Source organism: Chelonia mydas, chromosome 23, assembly GCF_015237465.2.
Source record: "Chelonia mydas isolate rCheMyd1 chromosome 23, rCheMyd1.pri.v2, whole genome shotgun sequence".
NCBI classification, from domain to species: domain Eukaryota; kingdom Metazoa; phylum Chordata; order Testudines; family Cheloniidae; genus Chelonia; species Chelonia mydas.
This window is the reverse complement of record NC_051263.2, coordinates 3,191,244-3,205,609: the sequence shown is the minus strand read 5'-3', so window position 1 is coordinate 3,205,609 and position 14,366 is coordinate 3,191,244. Positions and strand designations below refer to the sequence as shown.

The 14,366-nt window shown below is 49.0% G+C and overlaps 1 protein-coding gene across 2 annotated transcripts in view; it reads right to left on the bottom strand.

The window, feature by feature from the left end:
• The window catches only part of PAK4 (p21 (RAC1) activated kinase 4), a 93,536-nt gene extending 82,581 nt beyond the window's left edge, over positions 1-10,955 (bottom strand). Inside the window, exon 1 of one of the 2 annotated variants that reach the window (XM_037884338.2) lies at positions 10,766-10,955. The gene's annotated coding sequence lies outside the window, so the exon portion shown is untranslated. The remainder of the gene's footprint in view (positions 1-10,765) is intronic. The other variant, XM_043534516.1, reaches the window with a different exon arrangement.
• Positions 10,956-14,366: the final 3,411 nt, after the last annotated feature.

Genomic DNA, 14,366 nt, shown 5'->3' with positions numbered 1-14,366 from the left:
GCTGCACCTGGCCTATATAAAGCGGTCTTTGAAACACTACAAACCTGCCGCAGCTCAGTTCAGAACACTTTTTGCAACTATCCCTCCAGTTCTCTCCTAAGCTCAGGAGAAATCAGTTTTTATTCAATTTAATAAAACACACACATGCAGCTATAATTAGGCCTCACAGAAGCACTAAAGCATTCTTGGGATGTTTTGCTGAGCCATAAAGGCCTTCTGAAAAGCAGCTCATTCAGAAAAGGGACCTGCCACTTTCATTACGACCCACACACCAGCCCATGAAAAGTTTGTGACCATGGAGTAATCGATCATAAACTACCACGCCCTCAACAGGCAAACGCACTTTGAATACACCGTGGAGACGAAGCTTCTAATAAACGCACTTTGAATACACCGTGGAGATGAAGCTTCAAACGCACTTTGAATACACCGTGGAGATGAAGCCTGCAATGCAAACAACTAATAATAAGACTTCAGTTACAAGAAAAGCCGTTCCTGGGAGATTGAATTTCAGTAGCGCAATGTCCCAGAGCGCAGAGGTATCTCTGGTTTTACAGGATCAGGTGAGGGTTGGCAAGATTCCCGTAACGAGCATTAATTATGCAGCTTGCATCAGAATCACAGAGTCCTGTCCTAGTTGACTCACTCCTTCAGCTTTTCATAGGCACACAGGACTGGTCTTCACTGCAACGTTAGCCCAACATGACTCGAGTTTTGCCCCAACCTGATTCTCATCCAGGCACAAAAATCTCTGGCTCGAATTAGGTCCTGGTTTACACTCGAGCTAGCTAGGGTCCCCGAGGGGGCACGGGTCGAAACTCCGGTGCTCCTTAAACAAGCACTTGTCATGCTGTAGCTGCTCAGTATCACACCGCTACACACAGCTCTCCCCCACACCAAGCTACCTCACGTACAGATGACTCCAGCTAACTCTGCAGTGAAGCAATACCCAGAAACCCATTGTTCATCTTGCTGTACAATTAAAGTGTGGAACTAAGGCCCTGTTTACACCAGGAACACACAGAACTCTTCATTCATCACCAGTGCATCACCACCGGTAACAGCAATGCTAAAAGCGGAGGTACAGGCAGGGCTCTGGCATTTTTACCCTCTAACCCTGCTCCGAGTAAGTCCTGGGCCTGATTCTGAGGGGTGCGGAGTAGCTGCCACTCCCTGCCCTCAATGGAAGTTAAAGGTGCACAGCTGCTTTCAAGATCAGGCCCAAATTATCACTGTGCTCAGTTTTGTCTGTGCATGGAACATCCTTGATAAGTTTATGAACGGGATACGACATGATCCAGGAGGGTCCTATGCCTTGATTCAATAGGGATCAAAATGTAACTCCTTCCTTTCTAGGCAGGCTGACCAGAGACTCGCAACACAATCGACCTAGAAGAAGTCGTCTTAAAACTATGCAGCATGGTCAGGAAGTTCCTCAACTCAGGAGCAGCCACATAAAGAATTATGGCTTCTAAGGAAGAGGAAAGATACAAAGACTGAGCACGAAACAACACAGTGAGGTCAGTGCTTTGGGCGTAGCCAACAGAGCAATGAGCTGGCTGAAAAAAGAAACAGAGGAACTAACCCAAAAATCTAAATCCTGATGGAGGGGGACTGAGGCTGCCAAATTCCCAATAAGTAGAACAATGTATCTTAGGGTGCAGAGAAATACTACTCTACAGGACAGATCCAGTCATAAATCCAGATGGTGCACAGAACTGACAGCTTCTCTCAAAGATGTTCGGGGCGGGGGGGCGGGGGGGGGGGGGGATGGTTCTTCAAGCGCTCACAATTAGCAACAGAAGGCTCTGCAGAAAACCATTCCCAACCCCAATGTAAAAATAAACTTCCTCCCCCAACCCCACGCTGCTGCCACCCACCGACTCCTAAATTATTAATCTGAAAAGGAAAAAAATCAAGCAGCAAGGAACCCAACCCTTCGCTTTGATTTCACAGTGAAGAGTCTTAGATGTATGTTACATAAGTGTATTCTGCACCCACTACCTTCTCTACATCAGTCTTTCTAAAACTGATCATTTTCTGTTAACCGCCCCCCCCCCAGCACCTCTTTTCTCTCCCCATGCTGGCTTTTCCGCCATCATCCTGGCTTTCCAAACTCAACCTCGCATGAACCATAATTTCACTCCTCTCTCAACCTCCCCATTAACTGGTCTCTCGCTAAATCCTGCTGCTTTGCTTCCCTACCACCGAAGTCCACTCGTTCCTCAAAGTGCTCCATTAGTAGTCATCCTAATCACATCTTAATTGCTGTCTCTCTCTCCTTTTCAGTTCTCGCCACTCCGGTCTATCTTCCCTCTCCTCTCCATGTCCTCACCTTCAGAGTTATTCAGAATCTCACCCTCCTCTGTGCCTTTATTATTCCCTTTGTATAGAGAAGGCATACCAGGAGCTTCTGTTCTCTCGCTCGTAACACGTGAACATGGGGACGGACATTCAATAAAGTGTAAAAGGCGGCAAATTTAAAACCAATAATTAGACTGTGGAACTCACTGCCACAGGAAGTCGCTGAGGTCAGTAATGCCAAGATTCAAAGAGACAGGGGCATTTAGGATAAAAATATCCAGAGTTCTAATAGTTAATACTAACAAATTTAAAGGATATTAAACCTTTTGCTTCAGGGCTTAAATCAATTTTCATTAGACCACAGTGAGACCCAACGTAGGGGACAGATTATTGCACATCTGCTCTACTGGGGAGGTTCTTACACCTTCCTCTTAAGTATTTGGCGCTGGCCAATATTGAAGACATGATACTGGACTAGATGAACCTTGTGTCTGATCCACTCTAACAATTCGTATGCCCTCATCTTTACATCATTATTCATCCTCTTCTTCCCACTCCAGCCTGGAACCCCCTCGTGCTTCCTGTTTGCCAAGGAAGCAACCTTCATAAGATTCAGACATTCCAAGGCCAGAAGGCACCATTGGGATCATCTAGTCGGACAACCACAGAACCTTACGTGAGCCTCCTCTCCCCCTTTAAGTCTATTCGTGCAAGATACCCCTCCATCTCACAATTCCTCTCTCCTTGCTCTCCCATGTCTTGTACCTCAGCTGTTTGGGGCAGAGGACAAGGTCTCTCTGGTCATAAAGTACTATATGATTTCAGCACTGAGGTGGGGCTTTAGAGTTCATTTCTGTCTCCGCGGTTCAGGTACTGAACCCTCCAATGGGGTAGGAACAGAATCTGAGTGGGCGCTACCAGGTGCCTGTTTTTATTCAGCGTTGTCAGCCTACAGATGAACTCAGGTCAGAAGTGAACCAGAGAGGGCTTTTGGAGAAGGCTGAGAGTGTGATACCTGGAACAACAAAGAGATGGAAGAGAGCTTTTCTGCAGGGGGCTGGCTGGCTTCGTTCTTGTCTGATTGATTATTCTACTGAATGAACATCAGGGTGCCTAGGAGTCTTTTTTACTATTTAAAAATAAATAAATGTGATAATCACTGTGTTGCGTGGTTGGAAGGCCCCTTCTCCTTCATGCTTCCCAACTGGAAAAGTGGCAGTTTCCCCCACTTAGGGGCCTACATTTATTACCATTGAAAACCATCGGAAGGGAGGGGAAAGTCAGTGAGAGACGGTGAAGAGGCAACTTGATCATGTCTACAAGTACCTATGTGGAGAGAAGCTATCCAATACTAGGCTTTTTAATCCAGCAGACAAAGGCACAAGAAGAGCCAACAGCAGAGTTCAAACTGGGTTTCTTTTTTCTTTCTTTTTTTTTTTTTTTTTTAAACTAACATCAGTGGCGACTAACCACTGGAACAGATTACCAAGGGATGCAGTAAATTCCACATCACTTAAGAGTCTTCAAATCAAGATTTAGAAAGACGGCCCAAGACATACTGTAATTCAGCCACAAGTTATTGTATTAGATACAGGAATCACAGAGTGAAATTCTCTGGCCTGTGTTATGCAGGAGATCACAACTAGAAGATAATCAATGGTCCCTTCAGGCCTCAAAATCTACACTAAGTTGACTTGTATCCTGGCAGGGTAGGGGGCTGGAGAGAAGAGACAGTCACAATGAGACACGTGGCTAAAGACCTTAACGAACAAGAAGCCACCCAGAGCACTCTTTGACAAGCAAACATACAAGAAATAAGTTGCACCATCTTGCCCTTGGAGAAGCACCTGCAAACAAACAAACTGCAAAATCATGGGAGCAGTCAGCCAGGACAATCAGCAGTTCCACAAGGCAGTAGTAAAGGCATGAAAGGAGGCCACCAGTGGAGCAAGAAGAAAGCCGTGTGATTTTTATTTATTTTTTTGTTAAGAATTTCCTTCTGGTGGTGCTGATAACTGTCATCAAAACACATGCAAACAAAATACAAAAGTAACTGGGTATCTGAAAAACATCTGGGTGCTGGAACAAACGGGGGGATGGGGCGGGCGGTTGTGGGAGAGCAGAGAATACATTTCCACTCAGTGGAAGTAAAGTGTAATGCAAGTGGACGCTGGTCACACTAACGCTGGTATCTTCCCTGGGATCGGTCTCCAGTAGTTGGTTTCATGCCAAACACGAAAGCGAGCAGCAGTGTAAAGTCAAGTAATGGTTTATGATCATATATTTGAGTTTCAGTTCCCATTATAAACCCTGGTTTCAGTGAACGAAACCAGCTTTCCTTTTCAGGGCAGGGAGGAGGTGTGAATGAGGGCGAAGTCAGAACAAGCATGAAACTAACATTCGAGAAGAGACACCAGACAAATGCAAGGAAGCACCTGGCTAGGTATACCATCCGCTGCTTGAGTCATAGATTATAAAGTAACATGGTGCTGTCCCAGCCACGTATTCATCCATCAACAAATCCAAACCTTACGGGGGGGTTTTTTGGGTACTTCACATAATGTTTCTGTTTGTCCATTCAATTTAGTCATGGTTTCAAGAAAACTTTCCCCAACCGGATTTGCAAGACGCAAAGGACAATCAATATATTCAGCTAACAGGTTTATTCCTTTATCACAAAGGAAAGCACTTTCCTTACAAGGGTGCCAGGATTAGTTAATGTTTTTACTGGCAGCAGATGACCAATTCCTTGGCGACTTCTCAGACTGTGTTTAGGGCTTTTGTATAAAAAGCATTTTTCAAAGCTACTAAGGTCCTTTGTATCCTCCTTTAGCCACTCTTTACAGCTGGTTATTTTCAATAAACCCAAGGTCCACCTGTTTACTAGCCCATTGTGAAAGATGCTGCCCGTGTCAACTCGCAACCCTGGAGAGTGTCCAGCTGATTTTTGCCAAGTTCAGTCATTTTTAATTGCGAGTAAAAAGTATCTTGAAGTCTTTCAAGTTTTGTATGGCACTTCCCTGCTGGAAAGTATCAACCACTTAAAAGTGAAGGGAGGGGAAAGTCAGTGAGAGAGGACAGATAGGAGAGGAGGCTTTCTAGTGTTCTGCTGTACAACGTTGGTGACAAGCTCAGTTTTGGGCACCCAGTTTGAGACACTTTGGACCCCAGTTTGAGCCGCTGAGTATTCACAGCTCCTATTGAATTCAGCACCTCTGGAAGTCCACTCCTTAGGCACTCAAAACCAAATGTCGCTTTGGAAAATGGTGGCCTTAAGCGCTCCATGATTCAACTCAACCATCATCTTACCTTACTTCCCTCCCCCAACCAGGTGTTTACTGAGCTCTTTGAGCATGAGAAATGCAATGAAAGTGCTCAGGATTAGTATTAAAAATATAAATATTTAGTAGGGCTGTCAAGCGACCAAAATAATTAATCGCGTTGTTAAACAATAATAGAATGCCATTTATTTTTGGATGTTTTCTACATTTTCAAATATATTGATTTCAATTATAACTCAAAATACAAAGCGTACAGAGCTCACTTTCCATTTATTTTTGATTACAAGTATCTGCACTGTAAAAAACAAAACAGCACTTTTCAATTCACCTAATAGAAGTACTGTAGTGCAATCTCTATCATGAAAGTACAGCTTACACACGTAGAATTATGCACACCAAAAAACGGTGTTCAGAAATAAAACAATGTAAAATTGTTGAGCCTGCAAGTCCACTCAGTCCTACTTCTTGTTCAGCCAATCGCTCAGCCAAACAAGTTTGTTTACGTTTGCAGGAGATGATGCCGCCCGCTTCTTGTTTACAATGTCACCTGAAAGTGAGAACAGGCGTTCTCATGGCACTGTTGTAGCCGCCATCACAATATATTTGTGGGCCAGATGCGCTAAGGAGTCATATGTCCCTTCATGCTTCAGCTACCATTCCAGGGGATTTGTGTCCATGCTGATGATAGACTCTGCTCGATAACAATCCAAAGCAAAGCAGACCAACGCATGTTCATTTTCATTATCTGAGTCAGATACCCGCAGCAGAAGGTTGATTTTCTTTTTTGGTGGTTCGGGTTCTGGAGTTTCTGCATCAGTGTTGCTCTTTTAAGACTTCTGAAAGCATGCTCCCTACCTCGTCCCTCTCAGATTTTGGAAGGCACTTCAGATTCTTAAACCTTGGGTCGAGTGCTCTAGCTATCTTTAGAAATCTCACATTGGTACCTTCTTTGCATATTGTGAAATCTACAGTGCAAGTGTTCTTAAAATGAACAACATGTGCTGGGTCATCATCTGAGACTGCTATAACATGTCAGAATGCGGGTAAAACAGAGCAGGGGACATACAATTCTCCCCCAAGGAGTTCAGTCACAAATTTAATTAACGCATTATTCTTTTAATGAGTGTCATCAGCATGGAAGCATGCCCTCTGGAATGGTGGCCGAAGCATGAAGGGGCATACAAATGTTTAGCATATCTGGCACGTAAATATCTTGCAATGCCAGCTACAAAAGTGCCATGCAAATCCCTGTTCTCACTTTCTGGTGACGCTATAAATAAGAAGTGGGCAGCATTATCTCCTTAAATGTAAACAAACTTGTTTGTCTTAGGGATTGGCTGAACAAGAAGTAGGACTGAATGGACTTGTATGCTCTGAAGTTTTACATTGTTTTGTTTTTGTGTGCAGTTATGTAACAAAAAAATCTACTTTTGTAAATTGCACTTTCACAACAAAGATTGCACTACAGTATTTGTATGAGGTGAACTGAAAAATACTATTTCTTTTATCACTTTTACAGTGCAAATATTTGTAATAAAAAATATACACTATTATTTCAATTACAACGCAGAACACAATATATATGAAAACGTAGAAAAACATGCAAAATATTTAATAAATTTCAATTGGTATTCTATTGTTTAACAGTGCAATTAAAACTGCAATTAATCGCGATTAATTTTTTTGAGTTAATCGCGTGAGTTAACTGCAATTAATTGACAGACCTAATATTTAGAAAAAATGAAAGCTATTGGAAAATCAACCAATTAACATTTCAGAAGTGTTCTTATGATCTGCTCCTTCCAACTGCAACAGCTATGTGGAGCTAGGGTACAGAGCTGGATTCATTCTCAGACCCACTTTCTAGTGGCTATAATTGCTAACCCAGCGCATCCTCTGCATGTGGCAGCTCCTGCCAGCCAGAGATCATTGAATGCATTAAATATCAGCGTGGATTGAGTTACAAATCAGGACGCTGTCCAATTTGAAATGTCAGTCATAAAAAGCAACAGTGAGGGCAAAAATATCCAAGAGCACACCTGCTGATCAACATGCCTATATAGGAAGGTTAAGCTCTCTCCCTTTCAGAGTAACAGCCGTGTTAGTCTGTATTCGCAAAAAGAAAAGGAATATTTGTGGCACCTTAGAGACTAACCAATTTATCTGAGCATAAGCTTTCGTGAGCTACAGCTCACTTCATCGGATGCATACTGTGGAAAGTGTAGAAGATCTGCATCCGATGAAGTGAGTTGTAGCTCACGAAAGCTTATGCTCAAATAAATTGGTTAGTCTCTAAGGTGCCACAAGTCCTCCTTTTCTTTTCTCTCTCCCTTTGTTACTCTAGGGTACTGATGTCTATACATTTATTTCCAAATAAAAATACCTTCGGTGTCTGCAGGCTGAGCCTTACTTCACTTTTAATTTACACTTTCATTTCACTTGCTAACAATTAGTGACATCTCCACTCAGGCTAATTGAAGCTTAGAATGTCCTAACGGAGACAGCTGTTCCCAGAGACTGTCATACACAGAGCAGTTTCCAAACAGAGGAAAAGAGCCAACTCCTACAAAAACACTCCAACAAGCCATCTGGGGGCTTGGAAAGTTTTATACTAGAGTTTCAGAGTAACAGCCATGTTAGTCTGTATTCGCAAAAAGAAAAGGAGGACTTGTGGCACCTTAGAGACTAACCAATTTATTTGAGCATAAGCTTGCTCACTTCATCGGATGAAGGGAGCTGTAGCTCACAAAAGCTTATGCTCAGAGACTAACCAATTTATTTAAGGTGCCACAAGTACTCCTTTTCTTTATACTAGAGTGTTTCTGTAGCCCTGGAGCAGTAACAGTCCCATTTGACCTATTTCCCCAGCTTTGATTTTCCCCTCCAGGGAAAAATATCAGCTTAACCTTTCAGGATAAATAGCGTGGTCTGCCCTCTAAGCCTCATTTTGCTGAGACCCTGGTTATCCAAAATTCCCATTTACCAGAACCAAAGTAACACCCCTCAACAGTAAAACCCCCTCTGGATTCATTTCCACATCTCCCTCTTCTCATTCAAATAAGTGAGGTTTGACTGCACTGGGAAGCGTAGCTATGGTGGAATATGCAAAGCTGCAGAGGGTCCTTTAGCTAGAGTATAGTATTCACTACATGTTTTCTGGGGATCAGAGCAACAGCAATCCAGACTCCTGGCTTGTACTCCCAGTCCTGGCACCCATTTGTCACAGGCCAGTCACTGTCTCTCTGCATCTGTTTCTTACCTCAGAGAGGGAGGTAATTCTGACCCAACTCTGCTAAGCACTTTTAGATCCTCAGATGAGAGGCACTGCACAAGAATTTTCTCTGAGGTCCCCTGCCACACAGTAAGTGGTGGCGACCACAGATGCTATGTATTGTACATATTTTGACATGATGTCATGCACCATTTGGAACATTCCTGCCCACCCCCACCGCAGCATGTCCCAGATAACAGAGCCCCAACTTTTCTGCCATTCCTCCCCCCATCCATTCTACTGACACCCTCCATCCTCCCGGAGCATTTCGAGCTCACCCAGTATCAGAGCATCCAGGGGCCTCTTCTCCACTGACCTACACCCTGATCTCCAGATCTCCACCCTCTACAACCCCCGAGTCCCTCACCCTAACCAGCCTCCCGCACATGCAGCCCCTTCTAGTCCCCTCACTTGCCCCAGTCCCCTCCCTTATCCCTTCAGTGGCCTTGTAACCCCATCACTTACCTCTTCTCACCTCCCACAAGTCCTCTGTGCCCTCAGCTCCCCTATACACCCCCCACCCTCAACTCCCCCTTCTTCTCAAATGGCCACTCCCCTTACATGCCCCCTTCCCCCAGCCCCACTCTGCTCACACATCCCAGCCCCAGACAGAGTCCTGCGCCAATACAAAAATTTGTATCCGGTGCCGATCTGCGAACGTGGTCCACGGGCATCCCAGATTGGCCGGGCTCTACACGCGCACACACAGCTCCCCCACCCCCCCTCACCCCGATGCCTTCATATCCCCCTTGTGCCCCCAACGCCTCAGCTCCCCCTCCCCTCACACACCCCCTTCCCCCAACTTGATCCCCCTCCCCAGCCCCCAATCCCTCACATACTCCCCACCCCTCGGCTCTCCCTCCTCTCACACCGCCTCCCGCAACCTGATCCCCCCTCCCCAGCCCCCAACCCCCTAGGCTCCCCCTCCTCTCACACCCCATCCCCCAACCACCACCTTGATCCCCCTCCATAGCCCCCAAACCTCCACATACCCCCCCACTTCCCCCTCCTCTCGCACCCCTTCCCCCAACCTGATCCCCCTCCCCAGCCCCCAACCCCCCTCGGCTCCCCCTCCTCTCACACCCCCTCCCCCAACCACCACCTTGATCCTCCTCCATAGCCCCCAAACCCCCACATACCCCCCCACTTCCCTCTCCTCTCGTACCCCTTTCCCCAATCTGATCCCCTTCTCCAGCCCCCAAACCCCACATACCCCCACCTCCCAATCCTCTCGCACCCCTTCCCCCAACCTGATCCCCCTCCCCAGCCCCCAACCCCCCTCGGCTCCCCCTCCTCTCACACCCCCTCCCCCAACCACCACCTTGATCCTCCTCCATAGCCCCCAAACCCCCACATACCCCCCCACTTCCCCCTCCTCTCGTACCCCTTTCCCCAATCTGATCCCCTTCTCCAGCCCCCAAACCCCACATACCCCCACCTCCCAATCCTCTCGCACCCCTTCCCCCAACTTGATCCCCCTCCCCAGCCCCCAACCCCCCTCGGCTCCCCCTCCTCTAACACCCCCTCCCCCCACCTTGATCCCCCTCCCCGTGCCCCCAACCCCCCTCGGCTCCCCCTCCCCTCACACCCCCTCCCCCAACCTTGATCCCCCTCCCCAGCCCCCAACCCCCCTCGGCTCCCCCTCCCCTCACACCCCCTCCCCCAACCTTGATCCCCTTCTCCAGCCCCCAACCCCCCTCGGCTCCCCCTCCTCTCTCATCCCCTCCCCCCACCTTGATCCCCCTCCCCAGCCCCCAACCCCCCTCGGCTCCCCCTCCTCTCTCATCCCCTCCCCCCACCTTGATCCCCCTCCCCAGCCCCCAACCCCCCTCGGCTCCCCCTCCTCTCTCATCCCCTCCCCCCACCTTGAACCCCCTCCCCGTGCCCCCCCATCTCAAGCCCCCCTCACCGGCTGTCTCCCGGGGGCGGGGCGGGGGCTCTCGCGCTGTCTCCCCCCGGGTCCTGGTCACTCCGCCGCCGCCGCCGCAGCCACCATATTAGGAACCAGCCAACATCCGGGGACACCCCCCTCCTTCCTCGGCTCTTCCCCGTCCCCCTGGCAACAGGGGCCGCCTCCTGGGGGGGGGGGAGGAGGCAAACCCACGCCCACCTCCCATTCTCCACCTCTGATTGGGCGAAAACGACGCCGCTCTGCGGCCACTGCCCACTCGGGGGCGGAGGGGGAGGGAGAACTCACAGCATCTTGCGTTCTGATTGGCTAGAGGAGAGGCTGATTGATGAGAGGAGGAAAAGGGGGCGTGCCTTCTCTTAAAGGGGACGTCGCCCCCTTCTGTGGAGTGTGTGGGGTCAGCCCGGGAAGAGGGCGAGGGCATGGAGGCGTGGGGGTGGCTCCTATTGACCTTTCCCAGACTGCCACGGGCTGGTGGGGTCATCGTGTCACCGCACTGCCACCATTTTCAGCATGTGATGTTGCCATGGCACCCTAATGACGTCCTCCGAGCAAGACAAGGTGTCATCATGTTGTGCTTTGATGTCATCACAAAAAGGCATGACATCATCCGGCCACAGGGGGTTGTCACCACGGCGCGCTATGGTGCTTTGGCTGAGGTCATTTGATCCCACCCTAAGATCATCTGAGAGATGTGACATCGTGGCGTGAGAGGGCATCATCTCCTGGGGTCCTGCAGTCACTCGCTCCGGCCGAAACGTGACATCACGCCGCACGATGACATCACGAGACGAAGACCCGGCATCACTCGGTCCCATCCTTGCACCATGATGCGGCGTCATGAGGTGAGATGCGAGATCCCGGGGCTGCAAATGCTTGTGATGTTCTCAGTCCTGAACCCCCGCCACCACCCTCCCCCAGTCAATAGACAACACTCCTTCCCAGCGGCAGAAATAGAACCCAGGCCTCCTGCAGTCTAGAGGTTAAAGGAGGGAACTGGGAGTCTGGATATGTGGCCTTGGTCAAGTCATTTCACCTGCCTATGCCTCAGTTTCCCCTTCTGTAGACCTTGGTCAAGTCATTTCACCTGCCTATGCCTCAGTTTCCCCTTCTGTAGACTGTGGGGATAATACCTACTTCCCAGGTGGGTCATGAGGCTGATTGGGCGCAGGGAAAGTCACGATCCAAAGGGCATGGCCACCTGGGCTGTATTTAGGACCAACACAGCCCCGGAGAAGCCAGCCATTGCCAGCAGCCGTTCCTGCCAGCAATCAGCCCTAACCGACTTGCTAAATTAAGCGCTTTGACAGTGCAAGGCAAAGAATGAGCCACCCACATGGCAGCTAATAATAGTCATCGGCTTGTCACTGGAGTTAATTCAGTGCCAGCCTGACAGCCCTGAGGACCAACGCCCCTGCTTAATCACAGAGGAGGTACGGTGCGGCCTTGGGTCCTGGAGGGACTCTGTCTGGCAGAGAGAGAGAAGATGTGGCTGTATGGGCATCCAGGCAACCTAGCACAACGGGCTCCTGGGTCACAACTGGGGCGCCTAGTTGGTCCCATAATACAAATAAATAATCAAATGATATAAGTGCCTTATACCAGTCTAGTCAAATTAGTACAAACCCCTGGTGTGAAAGCAGTTATACCAAGATAAAGGTGCTGGACAGTGATCCCTGTACAGGAAGGGAAATAAGCTATACCGGTATAAGGCACCTCTATCCCAGTATAACAGTGTCTACACAAGGGGTTGTGTTGGTATAACTATATAGGTGATACACACACACACACACACACCCCTAACTGCTATAGTTATAGGGTCATGAAATCTGTGTGGAGAGCAGGTTACAGAATTTCATTAGTTCGGAGTCAGTCTGGTATTTGGTGTTTTTTGATTCCTTTGTACGGTAGAAAGGTCAATCAATCAGTTGTGGATTTCCATGGCACAGTCCCCACCCCTGAAGCATTGACAGCACTACAGACGAGCTGCAAAATGGCTAGGGGTTAGAGCGAGGGGGGCAGGGATGTGAGCTAGGACTCCTGGGTTCTATGCCCAGCTCTGCGAGGTGGGTAGGGCCTAGCTATTAGAGCAGGGGAGGACCAGGGATCTGAATTCCTGGGTTCTGTTCTTCTCTCTAGGAGGGAGTGGGGTCTAGTGGTTACAAAAGGGCTTACAAGTCAGGATGATTACAAGAATGGGGAGGGGGCGTTGTAAGGCAGGACGCCTGGGTTCCATACCCATCTCCGTTTCTGTCTTGTTGTGGCAAATCAGTTCCCCTCTCTGTGCCTCAATTTCCCCATCTGCAAAATGGGAGTGGGGTGGGGTTTTTTTTGGGGGGGGGAGGGAGGGTGATAAATTATACCCGCCACTGGCAAGTGCTTTGAGATCACAGGATAAAAAGATCTGTGTAAGTAACACTAGTTATTATGGGGATCATCCACCGCCCCCCCCCACACACACACACACACGCCCAACTGGACATATTGCACAGCTGCTTTTAGCAAGAAAACCCTACAGCAATAGATGACTGATTAATAAAATCCCCAGAGCCCCATCCTAATGCCCCGTGCCTGGTGCACGCTGCCCATTTCTCTCTCCTAGGTGTGAGAGAGAGCCATTGCCAACTCTCTGCCAACCTTTGCTCCTTCGCTGGCAGCCAGATTTCAAAGTCCTGGGGCTTTTGCAGATGAATTTCCTGGGCTCGGTAAGGTCGCTCTGAAATGCTCAGCAGCAGAGAAATTCCGCCCCCACGTGGAGAACTTAGTGGTAGCTAGCGTTAGTGCTGGTGAAAGTGCCCTGGAGACTGGAGGTCCTGGGTTTATCCTTAGGACAGGAGAGAGCGGTAGCATCACCCATCACATCTTAGCTAGTGATGAAGCCCACATCGCAGCCCGGATGGGAACACCACACGTTATGGGGGTCTATACCGGGGTCACTGCATAAAGGCCTGTGTTATGCAGGGCCTCAGCCTAGATCACTGGGCCCCCAAACTTTTTCATGCGCTTTTGGGTTCACCTCTGTCAACGTGACCCACCCTCCCCAGTCCCACATAGAGCCCTGCTTCCCCCAATTCCCAGGGTCCCCGGGAAGGAGATGCCACCGCAGCCCAGGGCAGGCATGGCACAGGGACGGTGGCAGAGGAACAGGCTCCCCATCCCGAACACTGCTCCCAGCAGCAGGGACCAACTTCTCCCCACCAGCTCCGTGCGCCTCTGGCAATTCCCACCACAGCTCCTACCCGACTGGGAACAGAGGCTGGCTCAGAGCACGGAGCCACCCCTAGCCCAGGCTTCTGCCTCCTCCCAGCTGCTTCACAGGAAGGTGCAAGAGACCTTTCCCCACCCAGTGGGCAATTCTGGAGTCACCTGCATCCAGGGGAAGTCCCCTCCTGACCCCAATAGTTAGAGGGCAGCTCATGCCCTGAAGCATGAGGGTTTATAGCCCTGCAAAAGCCTAGCCAAAAGCTCTAGGAATACTTACTAACTTGCCCTGTTCATCAGGGCCCCATACAGAACTGTGCTAACGAGCTCAAAGTCAGAAGAGGAAATCAAGGACCGCATGGAAAGACAAAATTGAAGCCCAGCTCTTGTACTCAACTCC